Source organism: Sapajus apella, unplaced genomic scaffold (assembly GCF_009761245.1).
Source record: "Sapajus apella isolate SASKATOON/1434 unplaced genomic scaffold, GSC_monkey_1.0 scaffold51, whole genome shotgun sequence".
NCBI classification, from domain to species: domain Eukaryota; kingdom Metazoa; phylum Chordata; class Mammalia; order Primates; family Cebidae; genus Sapajus; species Sapajus apella.
The window spans coordinates 12,054,840-12,075,305 of NW_022436991.1; the positions used below are offsets into that span (position 1 = coordinate 12,054,840).

General features: G+C 41.5%; 1 protein-coding gene and 1 long non-coding RNA gene across 2 annotated transcripts in view; both read left to right on the forward strand.

The window, feature by feature from the left end:
• The window catches only part of HS3ST4 (heparan sulfate-glucosamine 3-sulfotransferase 4), a 433,722-nt gene that overhangs the window by 18,543 nt on the left and 394,713 nt on the right, over nucleotides 1–20,466 (forward strand). The window lies entirely within an intron of this gene.
• Nucleotides 4,857–8,065, forward strand: LOC116526591. Its single transcript, XR_004258209.1, has 2 exons — nucleotides 4,857–6,630; nucleotides 6,669–8,065. It is a non-coding gene; the product is annotated as an uncharacterized LOC116526591 (long non-coding RNA).

Sequence of the window (20,466 nt, forward strand, 5' to 3'; positions counted from 1 at the left end):
GGTGGGAGGATCCCTTGAGTCCAGGAATTCGTGGCTGCAGTGAGCTGTGATCATGCCATTGCACTCCAGCCTGGGCGACAGAGTGAGATCCTGTATCTGTAAAATAAATAATGTGGCTGGGCACAGTGGCTCACGTGTGTAATCCCAGCACTTTGGGAGGCTGAGGTGGGCAGATCATGAGGTCAAGAGATCAAAACCACACTGGCCAACATGGTGAAACCCCGTTGCGTTGTCTCTACTAAAAATACAAAAATTAGCTGGGCATGGTGGCACATGCCTGTAATCCCAGCTACTCGGGAGGCTGAGGCAGGAGAATCGCTTGAACCTGGAAGGTGGAGGTTGCAGTGAGCTGAGATCGTGCTGCTGCACTCCAGTCTGGCGACAGAGCGAGACTCCGTTTCAAAAAAATAAAAATAAATAAAAATAAATAAAAAAATAAAAAGAATGAAACAAAAGAAGCCACCATAATACAAGAACATCAACAGTGATAACAGAAATTGACAAGAATATTAGAGGCAGTATAGATATATCTTAATAATACTGGGATGGCAAAATCCTTTCAAATCAAGATTATTAAAAAAAAAAAAAAAACACCCAGAAGCCGTAAAGGGAAAGGCGGATAGATTTGCACACAGAAAATGTAAAATTCTTTATATGAGAAAAGAATCCCCAACAGAGTGTATTTGCTTGCTAGGCTCCCGTAACAGAACACAACAGACTGGGTGACAAACAGCAGAAATTTGAATTCTCACAATTCTGGAGGCTGGAATATTGGAGTTGGAAAGTTAGTTTCTTCTGAGGCCTCTCTCCTTGGTTTGCAGACAGCTCTCTCTCCCTGTGTCTTCACATGGTTTTCCCTCTGTGTACATCCTAATCTCTTATAAGGATAACCATCATATTTTACCCATATGACTTTGTTTAAAAAATTTTTCATGCCTGTAATCCCAGCACTTTGGGAGGCCGAGATGGGTGGATCACGAGGTCAGGAGATCAAGACCATCCTAGCCAACACGGTGAAACCCTGTCTTTACTAAAAATACAAAAATTAGTTGGGTGTGGCAGTGCGCATCTGTAGTCCCAGCCACTTGGGAAGCTGAGGCAGGAGAATTACTTGAACCTGGGAGATGGAGGTTGCAGCGAGCCGAGATCACACCACTGCACTCCAGCCTGGACGACAGAGGGAGACTCCATCTGAAATAAATAAATAAATAAATAACTTAAAAAAATTTATTTAGTTATTATAAGCTCTGGAATACACATGCAGAATGTGCAGGGTTGTTACACAGGTATACATGTGCCATGGTGGTTTGCTGCACCTGTCAACCTGTCATCTAGTTTTTAAGCTCCACATACCTTAGGTATTTGCCATATGACCTCATTTTAAATTAATCACCTCTTTAAAGATCCTGTCTCCAAGGCCAGGTGTGGTGGCTCATGTCTGTAGTCCCAGCACTTCGGGAGGCTGAGGTGGGACTTGATCACAGGAGTTTGAGACCAGCCTCGGCAACATAGTGAGACTGTGTCCCTACAAAAAATACAAAAACGAGTTGGGTGTGATGGTGTGCACCTGTGGTCCCAGTTACTAGGGATGCTGAGGTGAGAGGATTGCTTGAGCCTGGGATGTCAAGGCTGCAGTGAGATGTGACTGCACCACTACACTCCAGCCTGGGTGACAGGGCATGCCCTCATCTCAAAAACAAACAAAGAAACAAACACACAAACAAACAAGCATCCTGTTTCCTTAGCTCAACATAAAAGGCCTTGATTCCTTGCATGACCTGAGTTCCAAGGAATGGGGCAGGGTACAGGTGTTCTTCATAGGTATGGCATCAACATCCAGGCTGGCCATTCCATGGCTAAGAACACTGAACAAACACTCACCAAAGATCACAGGATCATTCTCAGGGTGTGCTTGAGTTCTTGCCAGCCGGTAATAAGACATGCCTACTGCAGAGAGAACACAACTCAGTTCGTAACACAGAACAAGTACCGTATGAGGAGCCTGGGATCATATTTGCAAATATGGGTCTAAGGGTTCCAATTCCCTTGACCCTGCCTGTTGCTTGGATGGCCTTGCCACCTCTGTTGTCTCCATTCCTCCTAAGCTGCTAGGATTCTGTGATATCCTCACCCCCCAGTCCATCTGCAATCACATTCTTTCTTTAGACCTATTCCCATTTCCAGTTAAGTTACCATCAGGTCCTGGGGCTTAGAGTCTTCTCTGGGAATTTTGCTGATCTCTGTACTAATCCATATGAGATACAGTTCAGGTTTAATTGTTAGTTGCCCATCTTAAAGAACACTCCCCCACCAAAAAAAAAAAAAGCCACCCTTTACTATGGAAGTAACACTGAGCTCATTGTAAAAGAGAAAAGACAACTAACAAATAAATGCAAATAAAATGAAGACTCTCTCCATGGCTCATCATCCTCCTTCTCGCACTGCCAACTTCATTCACCAGATGGGAGCCACTGCTTCGAGCCGTCTGTGTTTCCTCCCCTTTGTGTGATTAATACAGCAGATTAAGATGTGGCCACTGATGAAGTACGATGATACTGATGAGACATTGTCTATCATGAACACGGCTGCTGCTCCCTGTGCTTAACATACCATGCTGACTCACCACCTACTAGACTAGTTGGTGTGTTTAATCCTCCCAAGATCCTATGACATAGTCCTGTTGTTTCCTCATTTTTTAGATGAAAAAATTGTGATTTAGAGATGATGTATAACTTACCCACAGTCGCAGAGCTGGGAGGTACTTAAGCCATCCTGGTTAACTTAAGAGCCTGCATGGATTTTGTCTCCTTGTTTGTTTTATGTTGATGGCTTTGTTTACTTGTTTGCTTGTTTCCTTTGCTTTGTTTCCTTGTCATGAGATACTGAACGCTTTTCGCTGACCCAGCAGAGACGTCTAGCTCGTTATTTGGTAATATCTACATTGTATTTTTCCATGGGGATGGATCATGCTTTGCTTAACCACTTCTCTCCTGATGGCCATCTCTGTGGTTTCCATCCTTTTACAAGCAAGGCTGCAGAAAGCATTCTTGTGCTCTGGAAATGTTTGTATAGAAAATGGAAGGAAGAGTGCACTTTAAAATTTTGGATACATTTTGGTAAGTGGTCAGAAGACAATCTTATTTCTAAGTTCTTGGGACTTATTTCTAAGTCCTCCATGTATTCCCTGTGTCCCGATAGATATAGATTTAGTAAAACTCCCCTTTTGTGCCCCAGGCACCTACTGGCCCTGGATAAAAGCTTTTAATAATAAGGATGGTGATTCCATATACAATTACCATGAGATGAAAGAAAATATGTGGTTTGAATGTGCTTACTGCTCTTGGATGCTATTATTTAGAGTTTAGTTTCTGTTATCAAAATAATACTCAATGCTCCTTTCTCTTCTGCATGAAAGGGGATAAAAAGTAAATATTTCTCTCTCTGAACTGCTGCAGAATCATTTTTCTATAAGACTTGAGGACTCACTGTGAGGCCAAAGATTCCTTTTTTAAACTTTTCCCAAGTGAGTTGGAGCTGAGTGACAGGATGGCTTGAGCTCTGAAGCAAGATTAAGTTTCTGAAGCAGTGGTTAGTGACAGATTGGGGATGCTCTTGGCATGTCAGGTATGACAAAGCCAGAGTCCTTCTGTCCATGACTTGCCCTATGGAGGATTCTGCGGGCAGGAGACTGCCTTGGAGCTTCCTGAGAAGTCCAGCCTGGCACCTGTCAGCATCTTGCATCTATCCAGAGAGCAATTCCCCCTATAGTCGTAGGAGAGTGACAATGTGAAGGACCTCTCAAAGCTACTCTCCAGTCGTGGCAGAGAAAGAGGTCAGGGGGATCTTGAGCAAGACCAGAACTGAACAGCTTTCCTGTGAAGCATGGTCCTGTGGATTAAGAAGGTGCACATTTGGTGTGGCCATGGAAGTGGTTTTCCTTAAAATTCAACAAATACGTTTCCATGCCGCCTACTGTGACAAGATGAGTTGCTGTGGATGGTGCTTCTGCAGACCTATTTTCCCATATCATCTTTTATGGAGATACTCCTTGACATAAAATGCCCAGTGTTCACAGAAGGATTCCCTTGTCACTGTCTTGTTGAGACAGAGGTTGCTTCTTGTGTCTCCATTTTTCTTGGACACGTGACAGTCTGAAATAAAGACGACTTTTTTTCAGCCTGCTTTCTGGCTGATGTGGCTACATGAGCTTAAGTTTGGACCAATGGGATTTGAGAGTAGATGCTGTGCGCAACTTCTGTGAAACACCCTTATGAGGAAGCTCCCTCTTTGCTGTTGGCGAAAGGGACAATGTGTTAGTTGAAGCTTGAATGGTTGTTAGGTGCTATGTAGAAAAGACCTGACTTGAAATGCTGAGGCAACCAGATAAAAAGAGCCCAGTGAGAGTTCTTTGCCTAAGACAGGTATACATTTCTGTTTTGCTTAGGCAGTATCATTTTGGGGTTTCAGTTGCTCTTATCTAAACTTAATTATAATGGATATATTTGCCTTCTATGTTCCAGGCACTCGTGCTAAGGGTTTTAGGTAAAACATCTTATGAAGCCCTCGTAAGAAACTTTGCTGTTAATTGACATTTTACAGATAAGGAAACTTAAAGTAAGGGAATTAGGCCAGGCACAGTGGCTCACGGCTCTAATCCCAGCACTTTGGGAGGCTGAGGCAGGTGGATCACCTAAGATCAGGAGTTTGAGGCCAGCCTGGCCAACATGGTGAAACCCCATCTGTACTAAAAATACAGAAATCAGCTGGGCATGATGGTGCACACCTGTAATCCCAGCTACTCAGGAGGCTGAGGCAGGAGAATTGCTTGAACTCTGGAGGCACAGGTTGCAGTGAGCTGAGATCAGGCCATTGCACTCCAGCCTGGGCAACAAGAGCAAAACTCTGTCTTAAAAAAAAAAGTTGGTGGGGAAGGGAGGAATTACAAGTGAATTGTCCAGAGTGATACACACAAATCAACTGAAAAAAGAGATACCTTGACTGACATTAGATTTGGCCCCAGAATCTGTAATTTTAATCTCCGTGCCTTCCAGAAATTATTCAGATACTTATTTCTTAACCTACATTGAGTGCTTTGCAATGTGCTTTGCAATGTTTGAGGCACTGTGGTGCGTGCTAGAGAGAAAAGGGTACGCACAAGCAATGGATTCTTGCTCTTGTGGCATTTGCCCTCCAGTAGAGAAGAAAGATATAATCAATTAAAGTAAATAAGGTTAAAATTGCAAGCATAATGACTACTCTGAAGGAACAATACCCAGTACTGTATGATAATATAATTAAGTTGGCAATTTGAGCATATTTAGTGAGAGATCTAACCTACTGGAGGGCTGGGGAGATTCCTCTGAGTAAGTGGCATTTGAGATGAGACCCGAAAGATGAGTAGAAGGTAAAGGGGTGTGTGTGTGTGTGCGCGCGCGCGCGTGCGGCAATCCAAGCAGAGGAAATAGCATGTGCAAAAACTTCACAGTGGGAAGGTGCGTTGCATGCTGTAAAAGCTAAAGGCCCAGAATGTTGGAGCTCAGGGAGACGGGGAGAGGCATGACTTAGGATGAAGCTGGAGAGGAAAGACATGCAAGGACTTGTAGGCCATGTTGAAGAGTTAGGCTTTTGTCCTAGGAAAGATGGAGAACCGTAATGGTTTTAGCAGAGGGGTGACATGTTCATGCGTATTCTTTGAAATGATCAGCCTAGTTACTACGTGGGGAATGAGTTGGAGGGACAAGAGTACGTAACTCTAGGAAGTTCTTACAGTAGTCCAGGAAAAAACATTTCTGTGGCTTAGATTAGAGAGATGGCAGTGATGATGGAATGAAGTGACTGACTCTGAATAATATTTGGGAGGTAAAATTGAATGGATATGTCATTGGCTTGCCTTTGAGAGGTGACAGAGAGGAAAGTCAGCAGGAACTCCTAGGTTTCTGGCTGGCTTGTGTAACAGAATGAGAGAATGATGGTTTTATCCACCAAGACAAACCGTAAGGACAGGAGCAGGGTTGGGGTTAGAGGAGCTTTGCTCACTTAATCTGTTCAGCACAGCCTATATACCCACTTCCTTTGAAGAACTGTTAATCCAATCATCTGGTTTTTGGTTAGATTTACCTTCAGAAAGCCCTGCTGACCTAGCTGTAGTATAGTGTGCTTCAGTGTGGTGACGCTGTTGGTACAGGCAGTGGCTCAGTGACCCAGGCTTGTACAATGAGATTCCTTTTCATGAATGTTTAAGGTTGGAAGTGAAAATGAAGGAGACTTACCTTAAGAGTCTTGGAGCAGCAAGGATGGGAGGTTGGAGCTGCTTTCTGATCATGTTTCTTACCTATGGAGAAAAGTAGTTTGCCGTAGGAGAGAAAATAGACAGAGGTAAGCAGAAATTGGAGAGAGAAAGAGAGTGAGAGAGAGAGAAAAAAAAATTGACTTTCTTTTGTTATTTAAATCCTAAATCTAGGCATGCTCAACACTAACCCTATCCAAGAAATTCCTAGTTACATAAGCCAATATATTTCCTTTTAAATTTGAACCCAATTTGAGGTGAGTTTCTGATACTTTCTTCTGAGCTTCAGTTAGTCAGGTAAGATAACTAGCTTCCAAAAATGTTGAGTTTCAGGTGGTTTTCAGGTAAGATAACTAGCTTCCAAAATGTTGAGTTTCAGGAGGCATCCATGTATAAATATCAAATAGACAGTAGGAAGGATGTATCTCAGCTCAGAGGACAGGGATAGGAGATATAAATTTTGGAATTACCTGCATAAGGGCAATAATTGAAGCCATTGTCCATGGTGATTTTACATAGGGAGCAAGTATATGGTGGTAAGAGAAGAGACTTTAGAACTAGACTTCGAAATTGGAGAATATATAAAGATGAGCTTGTAAAGGAAGCAAAGACATAAGTAGACAATAACAAAGAAGATTCAGTTTTATGGATCTAGGGGTTTTAAAAAGGAGAGAGTGATCAACCATGCTGGATGTCACTAAAAGATCTCCCGCACTGATGTCTGAAAAGTGTCCTCCTGGTTTAGATGTAGCTGGAGAAAGAGTCGACTTTTTAGAGATGTGTCTTAGCAACCTGAGAGCTAGGAGATGCCAAGTGTAATATTAAAGATTTATCTAAGGGTTCAGAAAGATAGAAATGGGTCAGCATTTAGTTTTAGTTCTCAGGAACTTCCTGGGGCAAAGGGAGGGAAACGAATTGCTTGTTTAACAAATATTTAAGGCATTCATTCTTTACCAGGTGTCGTACGAGATGCCAGGGAGATGGTAACTAGCAAGGCACTTTTATCCTTGTGAAACTTGGTCTAAATAAGAAGGACAAACAAGTGACAATCACAATTTAGGTTAATAAATGCAGAGTGTGTCAATTTGAATACTTTTGGCTGTAACCAAGCGGAGACTTAATGAACAGTGACTTAGAACACTTAGATTTCACTTAGCAAGAAATGCAGGTAGATGGTGCTGGGGTAGATTCAGCAGTTTATCAGTATGGGAAGGGAAGGCTGTTTTTATACTTGCATTGGCCACTGTTACCTTTTGGATTTTGAACTATAGTTTGTGGTAGCATGAACTCTAGATGGTAGCTGCAGCCCTGGGCATTATATCCTAGCATGAGAGTATCTGAAGAAAGAGGAGAGGAAAAGTAGCAAAGATTTTTTCTTCAGGCAGGTCTTAACCTTTTATGGGGCAGAGTATTCCTTCAAGAAGACCATACATAGTCTATTTGCTGTACATCCTTCTTCCCACCACTGAATCACATTCATTTATTGTATTATCCATTTATTTTTTAAAAATCTGCTCACCAGACACTGTTGTGTATATGGAGTATACACCAGTGAATAAAACAAACATCCTTCTTAAATAAGTCCATGTAGGAAAATTCTCATTGTAGCGTCTGGCCCATAGTAAAGGTTCTTTCTATGAGTGTTCTACACTATTTCATGGAACTTATATTCTATTGGAAAAGACAGATAGTAAACAGGTAAACAGGTAAGTGTATAATATGTCAGGTGATGATAAATGAAATGCAGAAAAATAAAGCAGAGGAGAGAAAATAATGAGGAATTAAAGAAGGTAGTTGGGGGAAGCTTGTTGGATAGACTGCTGAAGGACATAAGAGAGGAACATCATGTAGAAATCTGGGGAAAGGACATTCCAGCTGAGGTAATAGACTTAATGCCTGGCTGTGATTGGCATGTTTGGGAGGCTGCAAGGAGGTCAATGAGACTGGGACACAGTGAGGAAGCGGGAAAGTTAAGATGTGAAGTCTGCTAGATAGGTAGGAGCCAGATCACATAAGACCTCTAGTGAGATGGGAGCCACTGGTGGGATTGAACAGAAGGTGTGCATGATATGATATATGCATGTGCTTGTTGAGAATCATTTATAGGGAAATGAGAGAATGCAGAGAAACAAATGATAAGGTTACTGCAGGACCCAATGTGAGAGGTGATAGTTGTTTGGACTGGCTGGTAAGCATAGACCTGGTGGGAATGGCCAAGAGTTGGTTCTTCCTGCTCCAATCCTCCAAAGGTAAGTTGCCTTCATTTTCGCCTCCAACCTTAAAAAACCCATGAAAAAGAATCTCATTGTGCAAGCCTGGGTCACTAATCCAATGCCTGCACCAGTCACATCGAAACACTAAAATACAGTGTTTGGGATATATGTGGGAGATAACATGTGGGTTACTGGACAAAATGAGAAGTCATGGATGAATCCAAGATTTATGGCTGGACAGCTGGAAGAATGGAGTTTCTATTTACTGAGGAGGAGCAGCTGGGGGGAAAGATCAGGACTTTCATATTGAACAAGAGATGCCCATTAGACTTCCTGGTGACCAGTTGGATGAATGAGTCTGTCCTATATTGGATCACCCAGTCTTTGGCAAAAAAAGAGCAGACTGTCTTAGTCCAACCATGAGTCTGGGGACACTGTTGCCCAAACAAAAGATGAGTTCTGTTAGCAAGAAGAGGATGTCTGTTAGGTAGGCAGGTAACGGTGCCTGCCACAGTGACCCAAAGGAAATGATACTTCAACTGAGAAGCGAGAGATTTGTAAGAATTAGTCACTTAGACTAAGAGTAAGTGGTGAGGAAAGAGTATTTGGGCACAGGGAACAGAGCATGCAAAGGCTTGGAGGAGGCGAGGATGTGGTACATAAACGTCCTAGGGTGAAATGAAATGATTCTTCTCTTTAAACGTGCCTGCGGTGTGTATTATTACAGGTGGAGGATTGTGGGAGGCGGGAAGAGGTGGGCTCTAACTCCTGTGTAACCTTAGGGATCCCAGGGAACACTCACTTATTTTGAATTGAGGGTTGCCTTGCAGAACTACCTTTAATGGGCTAGTCTTAGCCTTTTTTTTACATTTTTTTTCCCTTTTCATTTTGCCCCCTGACAGCACATGCCTGCATAATAATGAAATACCCTTCTTTCCCACAAAGCAATATTTTTTTTCACAAACTGCATTCAAAGGAATTAACATTCCCAGCTTGTCTGACTCACTTGGCAGGAACACGTTTGTCTGCCCACATGTGGGACGGCCCAGTTGACCACCACACTGAAAACGAAAGCCCGTCAGCATATTTATGCACAGACAGTTCTTGAGAGGCTGTTGACTGGTTGTTTTTCCTTCCATTTTCACAATGACATCTGTTGAATTACACCTGACATTCTGCAATACATGTATGTGGGATACTGCCCAGCACGAGAGGAAAATGAAAGAGAAGCAGGGAAAGAGCCTCATTAGGGGAAGAGAGGGGCAAACTCATTTCCATTTTATAGTTTCTGCCTAAATATTTGTCCTGCAACCTCTCTTCCTGCAAGTGCATTTGTTTCATGATTCAAATGCATATTTATGCCAAAAGTTTCCCTTCTCTGCACAAGACACATAAAGCTGCGAGGAAGACATAGAAGATGTGGGGAGGCTTTTATACGTCTTCCTGCTCATCTGTGATTGGCTTTCTCTAGTGCACCCAATTTTATTCAACTCTAAAAGAAGATTTCGATCCTTTGTTGCCAGTGTTCTGTTTTGGCAGCATGTAGCCCATTCAGGAAGCTTCCGTTTATTAGATAACTGCCTAGAGGAGTCTATTGGGAGTGGGTTGACATACTTAGGGTTTTTCTGAGAATAAAACAACTCAATTAATCCTGTCCTAAAATTAACCAGCTCCCGTATGCACCTTACAGTGCAAATGCTTTTCATGAAAACCTGCAGGCCTCTACCAGGTCTCAGTGGGTACAAACCCCAGAACTGACAGATTTGTCTTCCTGCATATCTTGGAGACTCCATGAGAAGGGTTATCTGGTCTACCAAAGATACCAGGTAACCGATGTATGTTCTCATTTACCATTTTACTAACACCATTTTATTTGTAGAGGCCCAATACACACACTGCCTGACAACCCCACACGTTCCTTTTCTTTTGTTTGATTTTGATTTGCTTTGCATCTACTGGGGAATGATGCTGGCCTTATGAGAACTTACCTTGATTTCTCAGATAATACCTGGCAAGGCATATGGATACAGAGTCACGTGGGGAAGGTCACGATATTTTAACAAGCTACTTCAAGTGGATTTTGGAAGAAAGGATGTGGTACAGTCTGCTGAACATTTTAGGTAGCCTTGGAAACACAGAGCAGTGAGGTATCACAGGCTCTGGAGCCAACTGCTTAGTTGTGGTTTCTGACTGCATGAGCTTCTGCTGGCTATGGGGCCTGAGATGAGTTATTGACCTAGTTTGTGACTCAGTTTGCTTATCTGTAAAATGGGGCTACTAATAGCACAGACTTCATGGGGGTAGCTGTAAGGATTCAATGAGATAGCACATGTGTATTAGTCTGTTTTCATGCTGCTGATAAAGACATACCCAAGAATGGATGATTTATAAAGAAAAAGAGGTTTAATGGACTCATAGTTCTACATGGTTGGGGAGGTCTCACAGTCATGGTAGAAGGAGAAAGGCACGTTTTACATGGCAGAAGACAAGAGAATGAGAAACAAGTAAAAGAGGTTTCCCCTTATAAAACCATCAGATCTTGTGAGACCTATTCACTACCACAAGAACAATATTGGAAAAATCACCCTCATGATTCAGTTATCTCCCACCAGGTCCCTTCCTCAATGAGGGAATTATGGGAGCTACAATTCCTGATCGGATTTGGGTGGGGACACAGCCAAACCATATCAACATGCAAAGCTGTGGAAAATAAATTAGATAAAGGAGGAACATATAGACCTTTTTTTAAAAAAATAAGAAGTCGGCTATCAATAGAAATATAGAGTGTATAGACAAGTTTATTCAGGTGCCCTTGGTAGTTTCTTATTAATCCAGTTATGTTCCTTCAACACGTATGTTTCTTTTCTCAAAAATTCATTGGATTTCAATCAAGCAACCATATTTATATTAGATAAAACCATCATTGGATGGTTGTTTATAACTGTCTGCTAACTCTAGTACTGTTCAGGGTTCTAGGAATACACAAATAAATCATAAGCCATGAAAAAGTGGTACAAATTTGACTGATATACCCTTTGAAAATCACATGTGATCAATGAAGCCATCTTAATTTGGGCCCACATTTTCGCAGTAACATCTGAAAGAATGGATTTGTCCATTTGCCTAACAATTTTTTACCTCTTGTACTCAAAGTTTCACAGATGAAGCTCAGATGCTTTTCTTCTTCAGCCTAGAAGTGATTTACTGCTTTTATTCAGTCATCATACTTTTCTTCCATTATTCTTTGTATTTATGTCTTTGTATTTATGTTCTTTATAGTTATGTCTTATCTGAATGGCAGTAAGTGTGGTTTTAATCCTTCTCACCCACAATTTCCATCAGCAAGCATTCTCTTCTAGTTAGAGCATGATTCCATATCTCCTACTAAATAGAAATCTACCAGCTGCCATTGTCTCCCCCCAAAAGAATATAAACATTTTGAGGCCAGGGTAGTATCTATATTCAAGAAAGATTTGGAAAATAAAGGAGTGGAATTAATAGAGAAGACCCATCTTTTTGTCATTCAACACTGAGCAATTTCAGCAGACACCTGCCACACTGGGGTGAAACAAGTTTAAATAAAGTCACTAATGATTATGTTTCCATACTAAAGCTCCCCTCAACTTTTTTTTTTTTTTTTAATGTAACTCTGTTCGTCTAACAGTGAAGTCATCACCTGAACCTGAAGTAGAGCTAGCTCATAAAATTCCTAATCCAATATTAAAGGAGGTCAGGTCATTGCCCACTTCATTAACTCATTATCAATTAAAATAATGAGTTTGTTGAGTTCTTGGATATTTTAAAATTTAATAACTTTAGAGAGATATTTGGTGGCTGAAATCTCTAGTCCTCATATGAAAGCCTCGTCAAGTTTTTTCACTGCTATTTTTCAAAGACAGGCTTTCCTTTTGTCCCCTGGGGATATTAGGTAGCTTTTTGTACTTTCTTGCCTTTTCTCCCTCTTTTATTTCATTTTCCTCCGTCTTTCATCCCCCTCCCCCTGCCCTCCCTTTTTTTAAATAAAGGCTGGCTGTGGCTCATGCCTGTAATTCCAGCACTTTTCGAGGCTGAGACAGATGGATCACCTGAGGTCAGGAGTTCCAGACCAGCCTGGCCAACGTGGCAAAACCATGTCTCTACTAAAAAATACAAAAATTATCTGGGCACAGTGGCAGGCACCTGTAATCCCAGCTACTTGGGAGGCTGAGGCAGGGGAATCGCTTGAACCTGGGAGGTGGAGGTTGCAGTGAGCAGAGATCATGCCATTGCACTCCAGCCTGGGAGACAGAGGAAGACTTCATCTCAAAAATGAAAAAAAGGAACAGCAGTCACTTGTGTATGTTATTACACCATGATACAGGATACTTTTAATTCTACTACTATTTTGTTTTTCATAGGCACCCTTTTCCGGGAATGCTGCTTCCCTAAACGCATGGGCATGCAGCATTTCTGAAAGATGATTTTTCATAGGAGTGTATCAGAGGATGGAATGGGTTCCTGGTCATCTCATTTATTTATTCTGTCACCATTCACTTGCTCTTAGGAGCCATCTAAAGGTTGTGATTTACTCGCGACCACCTTACCTGAAAAATAGCCTTCCCCATAGCCCCCAGTTTTTAACACAAAAATTGTGCATTGTAAGAAGTTTAGAAAGTACCAAAAGAACATAGACAAAAATTACGTTCTCCCATAATCCTACCATCCAGAGGATGTCTTTTCTGTGGCAAAAGCCTTTAAATCATTCTAACTGCTCATCCTTTAACCCAGTGATATATGTCCAGGAATTTATAAAAAGCTATAGTATAATCCCAAAATTGAGATAATACAAGTAATTAAATATTTATGCATATATTAATTTGCATATAATGCAAACAGTTTAATTTGAAAATTATATTTAATTGCAGATTCTATATTGTGCATATAATTTATACATTGCAATTTCTATATAATTTAAAAATATTGCAAATTACATATAATGTAAATAAATATAATTTGCATATAATGCATATAATTAAATATTTGTGTGTATGTGTATATTTAAATAATACATATAATTAAATATAAATGCACATATATTTAATTATTGGTATTATCTCAAATTTGGGATTATACTATAATTTTTAACTATGTTTTCTACTTATATATAGACTATTGTCATAGTCACATGCTTCTGATAACAGTGGCTTTCAATTTTTCTTTTACTATGCCCCACAGTCAGAAATTCATTTTGTATAATGACCAAGTATAAATACATATGCATTAGAAAAATATTTTACAAAACCATGCTTACTATGAGTAATGGACTCTTATATTTTCTGTCCTTTCATTCTATTTAAAAGGCTGGCCAAGGTCTACTAAATTGGTTTCCTGACTCATTAATGATATGTGACCCACAGTTTGAAAACTGCTTTATTTCTGCATGAATTTTATTGGCTGTGTGGTGTTCATTGTATGATATGGATATATTATAATGTATTTACCTGATGTCATACAGTTGAACATTTAAGTTGCTTTCAATGTTTTTCTAGTCCTAAAACATTGCAATGAACAAATGGGTATAAAACACACACTTAGACACACACACACACACACACACACACTCACACACCATTTTCTTTGAATAACTTCCTGGGCATATATCACTGGGTTAAAGGGTGAGCAGTCAGAATGATTTAAAGGCTTTTGGAATACATTGCTAAATTTTTCTCCAGTAAGCTTATATAGATATTTACACTCTTGCCAGCTGTGTCTGGGTGTGCCTGATTCTCCCTGCCCTCACATATGAAAACCATATTCTTTGAGTTAACTTAGAATCTCCATCACAGATGAAATGCATGGCATCACTCAATAGCGAGTGGAGAAATGTTTTCAGCAGTGATAGGTTTGATATATGACTGAAATTGCTATTGTGTCTAAATTGTATTATGTTAATGTCCCATGCAACGTGCTCTGCAGGTGATGTTTAGCATTTACATTTCTCCTATGTGCTACCAAAAAGAAATGTGTACTTTAGGAATTTCATGATGCTTTGTAGATCCTCTCTATTTTCCATTCTCAGTGGTCATGGATTCACTGATTCTCAGAAGGGGTGTGGATTCGGCAACCCCACATGGCACAATTTTCAGGACAGGCTTCATTTCAAATGCTCCTGATCTCTGTAGGTTTACTTACATTTCTTACTTGGTATCCCTACCTTGAGTTGGAGAGTATCATCTCTGTAAGAAAATGTATGTACTTACATTTGGAGCAGCTATTGCTCTGCATTCAGTTTGCAAAATCTCAATTGTCTAGCAAAAAGGACCCATTTTATTTTTAATGGCAGAAGACTGGAAACCGCCTAAGTGTACATTAGTATGAGAAACTGGTTAAATATGTTATGGCATTATCTGCAGAAGAGATACAGTGCAGTTGCTGAAAAGAATGAGACAGAGCTGTATATAGAGATAGGAAGCAATCTCCAAGATCTACAGTTGAAGAGAAAAACAAGATGCAGAGTGATGTGTGGTATACATCCTTTATACCACAAATTTCCCTTTAAAATATGTTTGTATTAAATTAAAAATAGATAATGGGAAAAAAGGTTATTAAGTATAAGATACTTCAGAAAAGTATTTCAATCAGGAAAAAAATAACACTCAATTGTGTAATATTGATAATGCGTTGTTTCTGGTTGGGGATTTTGAACTGAGTTCTGCCAGAGTGGAGAAAATCTAACAGACACTTGGAAACAGTTCACTCCTTTTCCCACAATGCCCCATTCACTTCCATGGCTCCCACCCCATTTACACCCAGGGAGAACCTGCATCATTCAGTCATACTTAATCCATTTACAGGGTGACTTTTCGATTCTGAATTATGCCATTCGGCACACCTCATGACTAGAATTATGATCGGCTTCTAGGGTTGCTGATCATTGAAGTGTTTTATGCAAGACTAAAACTAGAAAAAAACCACACATACACACATACTTTAAAATTATAAAGTTGATATTTATGATTTCAACATTATGAACTTCATGAAAATATTGGGGTGAGCTTGAAGAAAGTAAGTTTGGCTTAGTGTGGAGGTCCAGACAAGTTCTCACTTGAATTTAACTCTACTCTTGTTCCGATTTTACTTTTTCTTTTTTTGAGACAGTGTCTCGCTCTGTCACCCAGGCTGGAGTGCAGTGTTACCGTCTGAGCCCACTGCAACCTGTCTCCTGAGGCTAAGCGATTCTTGTGCCTCAGCCTCTCAAGTAGCTGGGACCACAAGCACATGCCACCATGCCCGGCTAATTTTTGTATTTTTTGTGAAGATGGGGTTTCACCATGTTGGCCAGGCTGGTCTTGAACTCCTGACCTCAAGGGATCCACCTGCCTCAGCCTCCCAAAGTGCTGGGGTTACAGGCATGAGCCACCACGCCTGGCCCTGACTGTATTTTTTCAATAAGTTTATATTCAGCTTTTAGAGTCATTTTGACTCAGGCTCAGATCTCAGGTCTGTGTGACCTTGGACCAGTAGCTTGGCTTCTCTGTGCTTAATATTTTGATTTTGCAAAGAACGTGTAATACTTTTGACATGGGGCTGTTGATTGGATTAAATAAAATGAAGTATATAAAGAACTTAGCCCGATGGCAGCCCCTTCATAGGGACTAAATAACTGATAACTGTTTATGATAACGATGATGTTTAGGGAGGAGAGACCTTAGGTAAGGAAAGTATTAGTGGGAATTAGAAAAGCATCTGGGCAAAGTAGGGCCAGCAGGATCAGAGCACCCAACAGCAAGCACCCTCAGTAATAAGGAATCAGAGATTCAGTAGGATAGTAGTGATACAAACCAACACTCCAGAAGAGTCTCCAGTGTTTGTGTCGTTACATCTTCTCTCTCAGTAATGATAACTAATAACACCCTTAAAAAGTTTTAGTCTTCCCGACAGACCCCAGTGTGTGATGCTCCTCTCCCTGCGTCCGTGTGTTCTCATTGTTCAACACCCACCTATGAGTGAGAACATGTGGTGTTTGATTTTCTGTTCTTGTGTCAGTTTGCTGAGAATGATTGGGGAGAGATAGCATGGGGAGAAATGCCAGATATAGGTGATGGGGAGGAAGGCAGCAAGTCACACTGCCATGTGTGTACCTATGCAACAATCTTGCATGTTCTTCACATGTACCCCAAAACCTAAAATGCAATTTAAAAAGTTTTAGTCTTGGCAAGGCACGGTGGTTCATGCCTACAATCCCAACACTATGGGAGGCCAAGGCAGAAGGATCTTGTGAGCCCAGGAATTTGAGATCAGCCAGGGCAAAGTAGGGAGACCCCTATCTCTACAAAACAATAAAAATTAGCCCAGTATGGTGGCCTGTGCCTATAGTCCCAGCGACTTGGGAGGCTGAGGTGGGAGGATCTCTTCAGCCCAGGAGTTGGAGTCTGCAGTGACCTATGACTGCATCACTGCACTCCAGCCTGGGCAACAGAACAAGATCTTATCTTGAAAAAAAAGAAAAAAGAGAAAAACAGTTTTAGTCCTATGTAATTTTGGGGTGCATCAAGGAGTCTGGATAGATGGGGCCTCATGCAGGAGCCAGGCCGAGAGCAGCAAACCAAGAAATCCAGTGGCGGAAAGTAGGAGTTTCTTCCCGGGATCTTCCTGAAAAAGAAATGAGGCACAGTGCTTGAAAGATGACCCCAGACATCGTATGGTGTGAAAATCCTGTGGTATCCTGCATGGGCCACAAGTTCTAAATATATGCAGATGGAATCTTGTGAAATCCCAGTCTTGCTGTAAACCGCACAGCACGCCCACATCCTTCTGATTTGGGACAGGCAGAAAGCATGGAGTAGACTCAGCTTCCATCCTAGTGCCTGGATCCCCATCCTCGTTTGAGGAAGTGTAGTTAGGTTTCACGCTACCACCTGGGCAGGCAGAATAGCGAGGAAGAGGAAGTTCCTTTCTGGGATTTCAATCACAGAGACAGATTTCCAAGTACAAATTAGTGATGCCTTGTATTGTAACAGACTTGAATCCTCTGATTTTTCACTCATTTCCTTTCCCTTCTTGTTGTCATGGGGACTTCTTTTCCCTGAGTTATTACATCTTGCACTTCAGTAAAAATTTTATTGCTTCGGGACCATCGAGTCTCATGTGGGACATTTTTCACTGCTCGTGGTATAATACACAGAGGTAATTTCTTTCAAATGATTGTTGCTTGAAGTGGTTTTCAATGAATTGAGAAGGATAAGAGGGCCAAGCCTCCAGCCTCGGGTGCAGGTATGGAGTTTGTACCCTCCGCCTTTCCAGAGCATTAAATGAGAACTGTCCAGTTGTCCTGGTGGCTCATACACAGGCAGCAATCTGTTTGATTCCCTTGTCTAACCACAGAGAGAAAAGAAAAGGGCATTATTGAATGCTGTAATCTGTTTACATCTCTTCCAGGTCACTTTAGAAAGTTTTATTTTATTTTTGAAACTGGACGGTTTTATCAAAGAAAAAGTAGTTATTACTTCTCAGAGGTGTGCTGGGGAAATGCTTAGACAATGTAAGCTGAATGATGGCATGGTGGTGTTGAATTATGTCTGGGTCTTGCTCCAGTAGCCTCTGGTTTTTATCTATTTTTGGTGTTTTTCAAGGGTCTTGTATACGTGGCATTTTTTTTCCTATTGGTATTTTGAGCCTAAACAGTAAGAAAATTGGTAATAGAACAGTTCCTTGGGTTGTTTTCTTCTTGTTTCATTTTATCCCTTCCTCCCTCCCTCCCTCCCTCCCTCCCTTCCTTCCTTCCATCCTCCCTCCCTCCCTCCCTCCCTCCTTTCCTTTTTCCTCCCTCTTTTTCCTCCTTTCCTCCCCTCTTTACTCTCTTCCTCCTACCCCTCCTCCCTGCCTGCCTGAGTTGGGGGTCTGCAACACCACTTTTGTGTTCTGTGATTTGCCAGAAGGACTCGCAGAACTCAGAAAAGCTGTCATATTTGCATTTATAGCTTAATACAGTGAAAAGATAGACATTAAAATCAGCAAAGGACAAAGACACATCCAGGGTGGAGTCCAAGAGAAACCAGACATGAGCTTCTGGGTGCACTCCCCAAGTGAACCCTCATGGGCAGCATTTGATCCTCCCAGCAACAAGGTATGAGAACACGTGACCAGTGCTGGCAGCTGAGGACGCTTACCTGAGGCTTGGTGTTCAGAAATTTTATTGGGGGTCTTTCACTTAGGCATGGGGCACCCACATGACTGGTCTTAGCTATCAGTCTTCAGCCTCCTGCCATTGGAGGTCAAAAAAGCATGGCCCAGGAGCCCACATGAACAAAAAAAGCTGTTCACTGTACATCACATGGTTAGCATTAAGTATTTGGTATGGCCTCAGTTTTCAGGAATACAAAGATACTCTTTTTTTTTTCTTTTTAAGACAAGGCCCCGTCTGTTGCCCAGGCTGGAGTGCAGTGGCACAACTACACTTCACTGCAGCCTCAACCTCCTGTGCTCAAGCAATCCTCCCACCTAAGCCTCTTGTGCAGCTTGGACTACAGGCATGCACTAGCATGCTTGGCTCACTTTTGTATTTTTTTTTTTTTTTTTTTTTTAGAGATGGGGTCTTGTTATGTTGCCCAGGCTTGTCTTGAGCTCCTGGACTCAAGCGATCTTCGCATCTTGGCTTTCCAAAGTGCTGGGATTACAGATGTGAGCCACCACAGAGACACTCTTATGTGGCAGGTTATTCTAAGGGTTCAGAGATTACCTCCCAGGAGCTGGTCAAAAGTTGGTCCTTTCTTTGGAATGCGCAGGGTTTGGGCATCCTTATCCTGCTGAAGAACCTTTTATAGCACACTGCCACACTCACACAGACTCCAGGTCAGGCAAGTGCAAGCTACTGGGAAAATAAAGATGCTTCCTTAGATTGTGTGCAAATCTGAAGACTTGCTGGAGACTAATAGAAAGATTTGCTTTTCTCTCTTTGCTATCTGACCGTCAGCAAATGATTTGTTGGAATCTACTTTGGAAGAACAAACCTTTTCATAATGCTTGCAAAAGAACACTTTAAGCACACTGCTGTATATCTGTTTGACCCCTCCTGATCCAAAATCGGGATAGAAACATTGCGAAATCCATAAGGGGCTGAATAGAGATGGTCTGACAATTGCTTCAGATACAGTAATTGGATCAGGCTGCTGGCTTTCCATAGCTGAATTTTAGGTCTTTAAAAAATATGGCTGTGCATGGTGGCTCATGCCTCTAATCCCAGCACTTTGGAAGACCGAGGTAAGTGGATCATGAGGTCAGGAGTTCAAGACCAGACTGGCCAACATGGTGAAAACCCATCTCTACTACAAGATACAAAAATTAACTGGGCATGGTGGCTCATGGCTGTAATCTCAGCTGCTTGGGAGGCTGAGGTAGGAGAATTACTTGAACCAGGGCCCAGGATGCAGAGGTTGCAGTGAGCCGAGATTGTGCCACTGCACTCCAGCCTGGCTACAGAGCAAGACTCCATTCCAAAAAAAAAATAAAAAAAAATAAAAAAAAGCAAATCTATTGTCTAAACACATATTGTGACTTTCCTCCTTTTCCATTTTCTCTCACTTTCTTTTCTGCCCACCCCTACCCCTCAAACCCTTGGCATCAAATGAGCATTAGTAAAAATTGCCAAGTTGGTGGTCCTTTATGGGGGCAGTTTAGACCAGCTACCTTTTTACATTGTATGAATTCTACTGACACATGCTTGCTAAAATAAATTGATATTCCAATCTTGACTGGCTCATTTGGTGAGCCACGCTGATATGCCATCTCCGAGGCTGACCTCGATAGCTCTACCACCAAACAATAAAAAGTGCATGATTATTTTCATGCTAACAAGCCTGTCAAGCGACAAGCTTTTCCTTTCCCAGCTTTTCACAGTGACACCCTGTGACCTTCAGCTGGTGTTCCGGGTGCCACAATGAATGGTCAGAGCCTGTGGAGCTCTTGATACCCTAAAAAAGTATCAAAAAT